Raw genomic sequence first — 15,356 nt, 5'->3', positions numbered from 1 at the left:
GCCAGACATATACAAACGTTACGAAACAAATCCAAACGTTTCATCTTTTTATCCATTTAAGCCAAACGTTTACAAACGTTACGAAACAAATCCAAATGTTTCACCTTTTTAGTGATTTAAGCCAAACATTTAAAACGTTACGAAACAAATCCAAACGGTTCACCTTTTTAGCAATTTAAGCAAACGTTTACAAACGTTACAAAACTAATCCAAACGTTTCTCCTTTTTAGTGATTTAAGCCAAACGTTTAAAACGTTACAAAAACAATACAAACGTTTCACCTTTTTAGCTATTTAAGCCAAACGTTTACAAACGTTACGAAACAAATCCAAAAATTTCACCTTTTTAGCGATTTAAGCCAAACGTTTAAAACGTTATAAAATAAATCCAAACGTTTGAAATGTTACAAAACAAATCCAAACATTTCTCCGTTTTAGCGATTTAAGCCAAATGTTTACAAACGTTACGAAATAAATCCAAACGTTTCATGTTTTTAGCAATTTAAACCAAACATTTACCAATGTTATGAAACAAATCCAAATGTTTCCTCTTTTTTGCGATTTAAGCCAAACGTTTACAAACTTTACGTAACAAATCCAAACGTTAATAAGTTACGAAAAAAATACAAACGTTTAAAACGTTAGGAAACCAATCCAAACGTTTAAAACGATACGAAACAAATCAAAACGTTTACAAACATTACAAAACCAATTAAAACTACAAACGTTACGAAACAAATCAAAACGTTCCCCCTTTTTAGCGATTTAAGCCAATCATTTACAAACGTTACGAAACAAATCCAAACGTTTCATCTTTTTATCCATTTCAGCCAAACGTTTACAAACGTTACAAAACAAATCCAAACGTTTCCCCTTTTTAGTGATTTAAGCCAAATAGTTAAAACGTTACGAAATAATTCCAAACGGTTCACCTTTTTAGCGATTTAAGCAAACGTTTACAAACATTACGAAATTAATCCAAATGTTTCTCCTTTTCAGCGATTTAAGCCAAACGTTTAAAACGTTAAGAAAACAATACAAACGTTTCACCTTTTTAGCGATTTAAGCCAAACGTTTAAAACGTTACGAAGACAATACAAAGTTTTCACCTTTTTAGAGATTTAAGCCAAACGTTTAGAAACGTTACGAAACAAATCCAAATGTTTCACCTTTGTTTCGTAACGTTTGTAAACGTTTGGCTAAAATTGATAAAAAAGTTTCGTAACATTTACAAACGTTACGAAACAAATCCAAGCGTTTAAAACGTTACGAAAAAACTCCAAACGTTTCACCTTTTTAGCGATTTGTGCCAAACGTTTACAAACGTTACAAAACAAATCCAACCGTTTCACCGTTTTAAACGTTTGGATTTTTTTGTAATGTTTTCAAACGTCTGGCTTAAATCGCTAAAAAAGGTGAAACGTTTGGATTCGTTTATTAACTTTTTAAACGTTTTAAGCCAAACGTTTACAAACGTTACAACAAAATCCAAACGTTTCACCTTTTTAGCGATTTAAGCCAAACGTTTACGAAACAAATCCAATCGTTTCACCTTTTTAGCAAATTAAGCCAAACGTTTACAAACGTTACAAAAGAAAGCCAAACGTTTGCCTTAAATCTCTAAAAAGGTGAAACGTTTGGATTTGTTTTGTAACGTTTGTAAACGTTTGGCTTAAATCGCTTAAAAGGTGAAAGGTTTTGATTTGTTTCGTAACGTTTGCAAACATTTCGCTTAAATCGCTAAAAAGGTGAAACGTTTGGATTTGTTTCATAGAGTTTGTAAATGTTTGGCTGAAATCGAAAAAAGGGGAAACTTTTGAATTCGTAGCGTTTGTAAACATTGGCTTAAATTGCTAAAAAATGCGAAATGTTCGGTTTTGTTTCGTAACGTTTGTAATCCAAACATTTCAGCTTTTTAGCTATTTAATCCAAATGTTTCACCTTTCTAGCGATATAAGACAATAGTTTACAAACGTTACGAAACAAATCCAAACCTTTCTCCTTTTTAGCGATTTAAGCCAAACGTTTACAAACGTTACGAAACAAAACCAAATGATTGTCAACGTTTGGCTCTAATTGCTATAAAGGTGAAACGTTTTGATTTGTTTTGTAACGTTTGTAAACGTTTGTCATAAATCGCTAAAAAGGTGAAACGTTTGTAAAAGTTTGAAATTTTACAATACAAATCAAAATGTTTCACCTTTTTAGCTATTTAATCCAAACGTTTCACTTTTTTAGCGGTATAAGCCAAACGTTTACAAACGTTACAAAACAAATCCAAACATTTCACTTTTTTAGCGATTTAAGCCAAAAACGTTACGAAAAAAAATCCAAACATTTCCTCTTCTTAGCGATTTAAGCCAAACGTTTACAAATGTTACAAAATAAATCCAAACGTTTCGCCTTTTTAGAAATTTGAGCGAAACATTTACAAACGTTACAAAACAAATCCAAACATTTCCCCTTTTTAGCAATTTGCGCCAAACGTTTACCAATGTTTCGTTTTGTTTCGTAACGTTTGTAAACGTTAGGATCCAATAGCTAAAAAGGTGATACGAAACTAATCCAAACGTTTCACCTTTTTAGCGATTTAAGCCAAACGTTTAAAATGTTACGAATACAATACAAATGTTTCACCTTTTTAGCGAATTAAGCCAAACGTTTACAAACGTTACGAAACAAATCCAAAAGTTTCACCTTTTTAGCGATTTATGCCAAACGTTTAAAACGTTACGAAATAAGTCCAAACGTTTAAAATGTAACAAAACAAAACCAAACGTTTCCCCGTTTTAGCGATTTAAGCCAAACATTTACAAACGTTACAAAACAAATCCAAACATTTCACTTTTTTAGCGATTTAAGCCAAACGTTAAAATGTTACGAAACCAGTCCAAACGTTTCACCTTTTATGCAATTTAAGCCAAACGTTTACAAACGTTACGAAACAAATCCAAACTTTTCACCTTTTTAGCGATTCAAAACAAACGTTTTCAAACGTTACGAAACAAATCCAAATGTTTCACCATTTTGGCGATTTAAGCTAATTCTTTACAAACGTTACGAAACAAATCCAAACATTTCACCTTTTAGCGATTTAAGTCAAATGTTTAAAACGTTACGAAAACAATCCAAATGTTTCACCTTTTTAGCAAATTAAGCCAAACGTTTTCAAATGTTACAATGCAAATCCATACTTTTCACCTTTTTAGCGATTTAAGCCCAACGTTTACAATGTTACGAAACAAATCTAAACGTTTACAAAAGTTACGAAATAAATCCAAACGTTTTGCCTTTTTAGCTATGTAAGCTAAACATTTAAAAACGTTACGAAACAAATCCAAACGTTTAAAACGTTATGAAACAAATCCAAACGTTTAAAATGTTACGAAACCAATCCAAACGTTTAAAACGATACGAAACAAATCCAAACGTTTCACCTTTTTAGCGATTTAAGCCAACGTTTAAAACGTTACGAATACAGTCCAAACGTTTCACCTTTTTCGCTATTTAAACCAAACGTTTACAAACGTTACGAAACAAATCCAAACGTTTCCCCTTTTTAGCGATTTAAGCCAAACGTTTAAAACGTTACAAAATAAATCCAAACCTTCAAAATTTTACAAAACAAATCCAAATATTTCTCCGTTTTAGCGATTTAAGCCAAATGTTTAGAAACGTCACGAAATAAATCCAAACGTTTACAAACATTACGAAACAAATCCAAACGTTACACCTTTTTAGAAATTTAAGCCAAACATTTATAAACGTTGCCAAACAAATCCAAACGTTTAATACGTTATGAAACAAAATCCAAACGTTTAAAATGTTACGAAACCAAACCAAACGTTACGAAACCAATCCAAACGTTTCACCTTTTTAGGGATTTAAGCAAACATTTACAAACGTTACAAAACAAATCCAAACGTTTCACCTTTTTAGCGATAAAAGCCTAACGTATACAAATGTTTCAAAACAAATCCAAACGTTTCACTTTTTTAGCAATTTAAGCCAAACGTTTAAAACGTTACGAAACATATCCAAATGTTTCCCCTCTTTAGCGATTTAAGCCAAACATTAGGAAACAAATCCAAACGTTTCACCTTTTTAGCGATTTAAGCCAAATGTTTAAAACGTTATGAAACGAATCAAAACGTATAAAACGTTAGACGTTTCTCCGTTGTAGCGATTTAAGTCAAATGTTTACAAACGTTCCGAAACAAATCCAAACTTTTCACCTTTTTAGCAATTTAAACCAAATGTTTACAAACGTTACGAAATATATCCAAATGTTTCACCTTTTTAGCGATTTAAGCCAAACGATTAAAACGTTACGAAACCAATCCAAACGTTTCCCCTTTTTAGCGATTTAAGCCAAACTTTTACAAACATTACGAAACAAACCTAAACATTTCACCTTTTTAGCGATTTAAGCCAAACGTTTACAAACGTTGCGAAACGATTCCAAACGTTTAAAACGTTGTAAACCAAATCCAGACGTTTCTATATTTTAGCGATTTAAGTCAAACGTTTACAAACGTTACGAAACAAATCCAAAGGTTTCACCTTTTTAGCGATTTAAGCCAATCTTGTAAAATGTTATGAATACAATACAAATGTTTCACCTTTTTAGCGATTTAAGCCAAACGTTTACAAACGTTACGAAACAAATCCAAAAGTTTCACCTTTTTAGCGATTTATGCCAAACGTTTAAAACGTTACGAAATAAATCCAAACGTTTAAAATGTTACAAAAAAAACAAACGTTTCCCCGTTTTAGCGATTTAAGCCAAACATTTACAAACGTTACAAAACAAATCCAAACATTTCACTTTTTTAGCGATTTAAGCCAAACGTTAAAATGTTACGAAACCAGTCAAAACGTTTCACCTTTTTTGCAATTTAAGCCAAACGTTTACAAACGTTACGAAACAAATCCAAACTTTTCACCTTTTTAGCGATTCAAAACAAACGTTTTCAAACGTTACGAAACAAATCCAAATGTTACACCCTTTTAGCGATTTAAGCCAATTCTTTACAAACGTTACGAAACAAATCCAAACATTTCACCTTTTTAGCGATATAAGCCAAATGTTTAAAATGTTACGAAACCAATCCAAATGTTTCACCTTTTTAGCGATTTAAGCCAAACGTTTTCAAACGTTACAATGCAAATCCATACTTTTCACCTTTTCAGAGATTTAAGCCCAACGTTTAAAATGTTACGAAACAAATCAAAAAGTTTACAAAAGTTACGAAACAAATCCAAACGTTTTGCCTTCTTAGCTATGTAAGCTAAAAATTTAAAAACGTTACGAAACAAATCCAAACCTTTCTCCTTTTTAGCGATTTAAGCCAAACGTTTACAAACGTTACGAAACAAAACCAAACGCTTGTAAACGTTTGGCTCTAATTGCTATAAAGGTGAAACGTTTTGATTTGTTTTGTAAACATTTGTCTTAAATCGCTAAAAAGGTGAAACGTTTGTAAAAGTTTGAAATTTTACAATACAAATCAAAACGTTTCACCTTTTTAGCTATTTAATCCAAACGTTTCACTTTTTTAGCGATATAAGCCAAACGTTTACAAACGTTACAAAAAAAATCCAAACGTTTCTCCTTTTTAGCGATTTAAGCCAAACGATTACAAACGTTACGAAAAAAATCAAAACGTTTCCTCTTGTTAGCGATTTAAGCCAAACGTTTACAAATGTTACAAAATAAATCCAAACGTTTCGCCTTTTTAAAAATTTGAGCCAAACATTTACAAACGTTACAAAACAAATCCAAACATTTCCCCTTTCTAGCAATTTGCGCCAAACGTTTACAAATGTTTCGTTTTGTTTCGTAACATTTGTAAACGTTAGGATCCAATAGCTAAAAAGGTGATACGAAACTAATCCAAACGTTTCACCTTTTTAGCGATTTAAGCCAAACGTTTAAAATGTTACGAATACAATACAAATGTTTCACCTTTTTAGCGATTTAAGCCAAACGTTTACAAATATTACGAAACAAATCCAAAAGTTTCACCTTTTTAGCGATTTATGCCAAACATTTAAAACGTTGCGAAATAAATCCAAACGTTTAAAATGTTACAAAACAAAACCAAATGTTTCCCCGTTTTAGTGATTTAAGCCAAACATTTACAAACGTTACAAAATAAATCCAAACATTTCACTTTTTTAGAGATTTAAGCCAAACGTTAAAATGTTACGAAACCAGTCCAAACGTTTCACCTTTTTTGCAATTTAAGCCAAACGTTTACAAACGTTACGAAACAAATGCAAACTTTTCACCTTTTTAGCGATTCAAAACAAACGTTTTCAAACGTTACGAAACAAATCCAAATGTTTCACCCTTTTAGCGATTTAAGCCAATTCTTTACAAACATTACGAAACAAATCCAAAAATTTCACCTTTTTAGTGATTTAAGCCAAATGTTTAAAACATTACGAAACCAATCCAAATGTTTTCACCTTTTTAGCGATTTAAGCCCAACGTTTAAAATGTTACGAAACAAATCTAAACGTTTACAAAAGTTACGAAACAAATCCAAACGTTTTGCCCTTTTAGCTATGTAAGCTAAACATTTAAAAACGTTACGAAACAAATCCAAACGTTTAAAACGTTATGAAACAAATCCAAACGTTTAAAACGTTATGAAACAAATCCAAACGTTTAAAATGTTACGAAACCAATCCAAACGTTTAAAACGATATGAAACAAATCCAAACGTTTCACCTTTTAAGCGATTTAAGCCAACGTTTAAAACGTTACGAATACAGTCCAAACGTTTCACCTTTTTAGCTATTTAAAACAAACGTTTACAAACGTTACGAAACAAATCCAAACGTTTCCCCTTTTAAGCGATTTAAGCCAAACGTTTAAAACGTTACGAAATAAATCCAAACCTTCAAAATTTTACAAAACCAATCCAAATATTTCTCCGTTTTAGCGATTTAAGCCAAATGTTTAGAAACATTACGAAATAAATCTAAACGTTTACAAACGTTACGAAACAAATCCAAACGTTACACCTTTTTAGAAATTTAAGCCAAACGTTTACAACCGTTGCCAAACAAATCCAAACGTTTAATACGTTATGAAACAAATCCAAACGTTTAAAACGTTAAGGAACCAAACCAAACGTTACGAAACCAATCCAAACGTTTCACCTTTTTAGCGATATAAGCAAACATTTACAAACGTTAGAAAACAAATCCAAACGTTTCACCTTTTTAGCGATAAAAGCCTAACGTATACAAATGTTTTAAAATAAATCCAAACGTTTCACCTTTTTAGCATTTTAAGCCAAACGTTTAAAACGTTATGAAACCAATCCAAACGTTTCCCCTTTTTAGCGATTTAAGCCAAACATTAGGAAACAAATCCAAACGTTTCACCTTTTTAGCGATTTAAGCCAAATGTTTAAAACGTTACGAAACGAATCAAAACGTTTAAAGCGTTAGACGTTTCTCCGTTGTAGCGATTTAAGTCAAACGTTTATAAACGTTCCGAAACAAATCCAAACTTTTCACCTTTTTAGCAATTTAAACTAAATTTTTACAAACGTTACGAAATATATCCAAACGTTTCACCTTTTTAGCGATTTAAGCCAAACGATTAAAACGTTACGAAACCAATCCAAATGTTTCCCCTTTTTAGCGATTTAAGCCAAACTTTTACAAACGTTACGAAACAAATATAAACGTTTCACCTTTTAAGCGATTTAAGCTAAACATTCACAAACGTTACGAAACGAATCCAAACGTTTAAAACGTTGTAAACCAAATCCAGACGTTTCTCTGTTTTAGCGAGTTAAGTCAAACGTTTACAAATGTTACGAAACAAATCCAAACGTTTCACCTTTTTAGCGATTTAAGCCAAACGTTTAAAATGTTGCGAATACAATACAAATGTTTCACCTTTTTAGCGATTGAAGCCAAACGTTTACAAACGTTATGGAACAAATCCAAAAGTTTCACCTTTTTAGCGATTTATGCCAAACGTTAAAAACGTTACGAAATAAATCCAAACGTTTAAAATGTTACAAAACAAAACCAACGTTTCCCCGTTTTAGCCATTTAAGCCAAACATTTACAAACGTTACAAAACAAATCCACACATTTCACTTTTTTAGCGATTTAAGCCAAACATTAAAATGTTACGAAACCAGTCCAAACGTTTCACCTTTTTTGCAATTTAAGCCAAACGTTTACAAAAGTTACGAAACAAATCCAAACTTTTCACCTTTTTAGCGATTCAAAACAAACGTTTTCAAACGTTACGAAACAAATCCAAATGTTTCACCCTTTTAGCGATTTAAGCCAATTCTTTACAAACGTTACGAAACAAATCCAAACATTTCACCTTTTTAGCGATTTAAGCCAAATGTTTAAAACGTTACGAAACCAATCCAAATGTTTCACCTTTTTAGCGATTTAAGCCAAACGTTTTCAAACGTTACAATGCAAATCCATACTTTTCACCTTTTTATCGATTTAAGCCCAACGTTTAAAATGTTACGAAACAAATCTAAAAGTTTACAAAAGTTACGAAACAAATCCAAACGTTTTGCCTTTTTAGCTATGTAAGCTAAACATTTAAAAACGTTACGAAACAAATCCAAACGTTTAAAACGTTATGAAACAAATCCAAACGTTTAAAATGTTACGAAACCAATCCAAACGTTTAAAACGATACGAAACAAATCTAAATGTTTCACCTTTTTAGCGATTTAAGCCAACGTTTAAAACGTTACGAATACAGTCCAAACTTTTCACCTTTTTAGCTATATAAACCGAACGTTTACAAACGTTACGAAACAAATCCAAACGTTTCCCCTTTTTAGCGATTTAAGCCAAACGTTTAAAACGTTACGAAATAAATCCAAACATTCAAAATTTTACAAAACCAATCCAAATATTTCTCCGTTTTAGCGATTTAAGCCAAATGTTTAGAAACGTTACGAAATAAATCCAAACGTTTACAAACGTTACGAAACAAATCCAAACGTTACACCTTTTTAGAAATTTAAACCAAACGTTTACAAACGTTGCCAAACAAATCCAAACGTTTAATACGTTATGAAACAAATCCAAACGTTTAAAACGTTACAGAACCAAACCAAACGTTACGAAACCAATCCAAATGGTTCACCTTTTAAGCGATTTAAGCAAACATTTACAAACGTTACAAAACAAATCCAAATGTTTCACCTTTTTAGCGATAAAAGCCTAACGTATACAAATGTTTCAAAACAAATCCAAACGTTTAACCTTTTTAGCAATTTAAGCCAAACGTTTAAAACGTTACGAAACCAATCCAAACGTTTCCCCCTTTTTAGCGATTTAAGCCAAACATTAGGAAATAAATCCAAACGTTTCACCTTTTTAGCGATTTAAGCCAAATGTTTAAAACGTTACGAAACGAATCAAAACGTTTAAAACGTTAGACGTTTCTCCGTTGTAGCGATTTAAGTCAAACGTTCCGAAACAAATCCAAACTTTTCACCTTTTTAGCAATTTAAACAAAATGTTTACAAACGTTACGAAATATATCCAAACGTTTCACCTTTTTAGCGATTTAAGCCAAACAATTAAAACGTTACGAAACCAATCCAAACGTTTCCCCATTTTAGCGATTTAAGCCAAACTTTTACAAACGTTACGAAACAAATCTAAACGTTTCACCTTTTTAGCAATTTAAGCCAAACGTTTACAAACGTTACGAAACGAATCCAAACGTTTAAAACGTTGTAGACCAAATCCAGACATTTCTCTGTTTTAGCGATTTAAGTCAAACGTTTACAAATGTTACGAAACAAATCCAAACTTTTCACCTTTTTAGCGATTTAAACCAAATGTTTACAAATGTTACGAAACAAATCCAAATGTTTCACCTTTTTAGTGATTTAAGCCAAACATTTAAAACGTTACAAAAAAATCCAAACATTTCTCCGTTTTAACGATTAAGCCAAACGTTTACAAACGTTACGAAACAAATCAAAAATTTTCATGTTTTTAGCGATTCAAACCAAACATTTACAAACTTTATGAAACAAATCGAAACATTTCACCTTTTCAGCGATTTAAGCCAAACGTTTACAAACGTTATGAAACAAATCCAAACGTTTCAACTTTTAAGCGATTTAAGCCAAACTTTTACAAACGGTACGAAATAAATCCAAACATTTCATCTTTTTAGGGATTTAAGCAAAGGTTACGAAACAAATCCAAACGTTTCACCTTTTTAGCGATTAAAGCCTAACGTTTACAAATATTACGAAACAAATCCAAACCATTCACCTTTTTAGCAATTTAAGACAGACGTTTAATACGTTACAAAACCAATACAAATGTTTCCCCTTTTTAGCGATTTAAGCTAAACGTTTACAAACGCTACGAAACAAATTAAAACGTTTCACCTTTTTAGCGATTTAAGCCTAAACCGTTACGACACAAATCCAAACGTTTAAAACGTTATAAAACAAATCTAGACGTTTCTCTGTTTTAGCGATTTAAGTCAAACGTTTACAAACGTTCCGAAAGAAATTCAAACTTTTCACCTATTTAGCAATTTAAAACAAATGTTTACAAACGTTACGAAATATATCTAAACGTTTCACCTTTTTAGCGATTTAAGCCAAACGATTAAAACATTACGAAACCAATCCAAACGTTTCCCCTTTTGAGCGATATAAGCCAAACTTTTACAAACGTTACGAAACAAATCTAAACGTTTCACCTTTTTAGCGATTTAAGCCAAACGTTTACAAACGTTACGAAACGAATCCAAACGTTTAAAACGTTGTAAACTAAATCCAGACGTTTCTCTGTTTTAGCGATTTAATTCAAACGTTTACAAATGTTACGAAACAAATCCAAACTTTTCAACTTTTTAGCGATGTAAACCAAATGTTTACAAATGTTACGAAACAAATTCAAATGTTTCACCTTTTTAGCGATTTAAGCCAAACGTTTAAAACGTTACAAAAAAATCCAAACATTTCTCCGTTTTAGCGATTAAGCCAAACGTTTACAAACGTTACGAAACAAATCGAAATTTTTCATGTTTTTAGCGATTCAAACCAAACATTTACAAACGTTATGAATTAAATCCAAACATTTCACCTTTTTAGCGATTTAAGCCAAACGTTTACAAACGTTATGTAACAAATCCAAACGTTTCAACTTTTAAGCGATTTAAGCCAAACTTTTACAAACGTTACGAAATAAATCCAAACATTTCATCTTTTTAGGGATTTAAGCAAAGGTTACGAAACAAATCCAAACGTTTCACCTTTTTAGCGATTAAACCCTAACGTTTACAAATATTACGAAACAAATCCAAACGTTTCACCTTTTTAGCAATTTAAGACAGATGTTTAATACGTTACAAAACCAATACAAACGTTTCCCCTTTTTAGCGATTTAAGCTAAACGTTTACAAACGCTACGAAACAAATTCAAACGTTTCACCTTTTTAGCGATTTAAGCCTAAACCGTTACGACACAAATCCAAACGTTTAAAACGTTATAAAACAAATCTAGACGTTTCTATGTTTTAGCGATTTAAGTCAAACGTTTACAAACGTTTCGAAACAAATTCAAACTTTTCACCTATTTAGCAATTTAAACCAAATGTTTACAAACGTTACGAAATATATCTAAACGTTTCACCTTTTTAGCGATTTAAGCCAAACGATTAAAACATTACGAAACCAATCCAAACGTTTCCCCTTTTGAGCGATATAAGCCAAACTTTTACAAACGTTACGAAACAAATCTAAACGTTTCACCTTTTTAGCGATTTAAGCCAAACGTTTACAAACGTTACGAAACGAATCCAAACGTTTAAAACGTTGTAAACTAAATCCAGACGTTTCTCTGTTTTAGCGATTTAAGTCAAACGTTTACAAATGTTACGAAACAAATCCAAACTTTTCAACTTTTTAGCGATGTAAACCAAATGTTTACAAATGTTACGAAACAAATTCAAATGTTTCACCTTTTTAGCGATTTAAGCCAAACGTTTAAAACGTTACAAAAAAATCCAAACATTTCTCCGTTTTAGCGATTAAGCCAAACGTATACAAACGTTACGAAACAAATCGAAATTTTTCGTGTTTTTAACGATTCAAACCAAACATTTACAAACGTTATGAATTAAATCCAAACATTTCACCTATTTAGCGATTTAAGCCAAACGTTTACAAACGTTATGTAACAAATCCAAACGTTTCAACTTTTAAGCGATTTAAGCCAAACTTTTACAAACGTTACGAAATAAATCCAAACATTTCATCTTTTTAGGGATTTAAGCAAAGGTTACGAAACAAATCCAAACGTTTCACCTTTTTAGCGATTAAAGCCTAACGTTTACAAATGTTACGAAACAAATCCAAATGTTTCACCTTTTTAGCAATTTAAGACAGACGTTTAATACGTTACAAAACCAATCCAAACGTTTCCCCTTTTTAGCGATTTAAGCTAAACGTTTACAAACGCTACGAAACAAATCCAAACGTTTCACCTTTTTAGCGATTTAAGCCTAAACCGTTACGAAACAAATCCAAACGTTTAAAACGTTATAAAACAAATCTAGACGTTTCTCCATTTTAGCGATTTAAGTCAAACGTTTACAAATGTTACGAAACAAATCCAAAATTTTGACCTTTTTAGCGATTTAAACTAGACTTTTACAAACGTTACGAAACAAATCCAAACATTTCATCTTTTTAGCGATTTAAGAAAACGTTTACGAACATTTCGGAACAAATCCAAACGTATCAACTTTTTAGCGATTTATGTCTAACATTTACTAACGATACAAAATAAATCCAAACATTTTGCCTTTTTAACGATTTAAGCCAAACGTATAAAATGTTACAAAACAAATCCAAACGTCCCACCATTTTAGCAATTTAAGCCAAACGTTTAAAATGGTACAAAACAAATCCAAACGTTTAAAACTTACAAAACAAATCCCAACGTTTCTCCATTTTAGCAATTTAAGCCAAACGTATACAAACGTTACGAAAGAAATCCAAACGCTTCATCTTTTTAGCGATTTAAGCTAAACATTTACAAATATTACGAAACAAATCCAAGCGTTTCACCTTTTTAGCGATTTAAGTCAAACATTTACAAATGTTACGGTACAAATATAAAAGTTTAAAACGTTACCAGACAAATCTAAACAATTAAAACGTTACAAAACCAAACCAAACGTCTCAAACGTTTCGAAACCAATCCAAACGTTAAAAACGATATCAAACAAATCCAAACGTTTAATCTTTTTAGCGATTTAAGCAAACGTTTACAAACTTACAAAACAAATCCAAACGTTCCTCCGTTTTAGCGATTTAAGCAAAACGTTTAAAACGTTACGAAACCAATCGAAACGTTTCACCATTTTAACGATTTAAACCAAACGTTTACAGACATTACGAAACAAATCTAAACATTTCCCCTTTTTAGCGATTTAAGCCAAATGTTTACAAACGTTACAAAATAAATCCAAACGTTTCACGTTTTAAGCGATTTAAACCAAACGTTTACCAACGTTACGAAACAAATCCAAGCATTTTACCTTTTTAGCGATTTATGGCAACGTTTACAAACGTTATGAAACAAATCCAAACGTTTCATCTTTTTAGCTATTTAAGCCAAACATTTACAAACGTTACGAAACAAATCCAAACGTTTCACATTTTTAGCGAATTAAGCCAAACGTTTAGAAAAGTTATGTAACAAATCCAAATGTTTCTCCTTTTTAGCAAATTAAGCCAAACGTTTAAAACGTTGCGAAACATATCCAAACGTTTGAAATGCTACAAAACAAATCCAAATGTTTTTCCATTTTAGCGATTTAACCGAAACGTTTACAAAGTTAAGAATCAGATTCAAACGTTTCACCTTTTTAGCGATTTATGCCAAACGTTTAAAACGTTACAAAACAAATCCAAACGTTTGTCCTTTTTAGCGATTTAAGCAAAACGTTTACAAACATTACGAAACAAATCCAAAAGTTTCACCTTTTTAGCGATTTTAGCCAAACGTTTACGAACGTTACGAAATAAATCCAAATCTTTCCCCTTTTTAGCGATTTAAGCCAAACGTTTACAAACGTTACGAAACAAATCCAAACGTTTCCCATTTTAAGCGATATAAGCCAAATGTTTACAAATATTACGAAACAAATCCAAACGTTTCACCTTTTTAGTGATTTAAGCCAAACATTTTAAACGTTACGAAACCAATCCAAACTTTTAAAACATTACGAAACAAATCCTAACGTTTCGCCTTTTTGGAAGTTTAAGCCAAACTTTTACAAAGGATAAGAAATAAATTCAAACGTTTCACCTTTTTAGCGAATTAAGCCAAACGTTTCAAAACGTTACGAAACAAATCCAAACGTTTCCCTTTATTAGCATTTTAAGCAAAACGTTTGCAAACGTTACAATACAAATCCAAATGTTTCACCTTTTTAGCGATTTAAGCCAAACGTTTAAAACGTTACAAAACCAATCTAAATTTTTCACCTTTTTATCGATTTAACCCAAACGTTTACAAACGTTACGAAACAAATCCATACTTTTTAGCTAATTAGCGATTTAAGCCAAACATTTAAAACGTTATGAAACCAATCCAAACGTTTCACCTTTTTAGCGATTTAAGCCAAACATTTACAAACGTTACGAAATAAATCCAAAACTTTTCACCTTTTTAGCGATTTAAAAGAAACGTTTACAAGCGTTACGAAACCAATCCAAACGTTTCACCTTTTTAGCGATTTAAGTCAAACGTTTACAAACATTACGAAACAAATCCAAACGTTCCACCTTTTTAGCGATTTAAGCCAAACGATTACAAACGTTACGAAACAAATCCAAACGTTTCACATTTTTAGCGATTTAAGCCAAACGTTTACAAATGTTACGAAATAAATTCAAACGTTTCCAATTTTTAGCAAATTAAGCCAAACGTTTAAAACGTTACGAAACGAATACAAACGTTTCAGCTTTTTAGCAATTTAATCCAAATGTGGACAAACGTTACGAAAGAAATCCAAATGTTTCCCCTTTTTAGCGATTGAAGCCAAACATTTAGAAACGTTACGAAACAAATATAAACGTTTCACCTTTTTAGCGATTTAAGCCAAACGTTTAAAACGTTATGAAACCAATCCAAACGTTTCATCTTTTTATCGATTTAAGCTAAACATTTACAAACATTACGAAACAAATCCAAGCGTTTCACCTTTTTAGCGATTTAAGTCAAACATTTACAAAAGTTACGATACAAATATAAAAGTTTAAAACGTTACCAGACAAATCTAAATAATTAAAACTTTAC

Source organism: Mercurialis annua, linkage group LG5, assembly GCF_937616625.2.
Source record: "Mercurialis annua linkage group LG5, ddMerAnnu1.2, whole genome shotgun sequence".
Taxonomy (NCBI): Eukaryota; Viridiplantae; Streptophyta; class Magnoliopsida; order Malpighiales; family Euphorbiaceae; genus Mercurialis; species Mercurialis annua.
Note: the sequence above shows the minus strand (reverse complement) of the source record.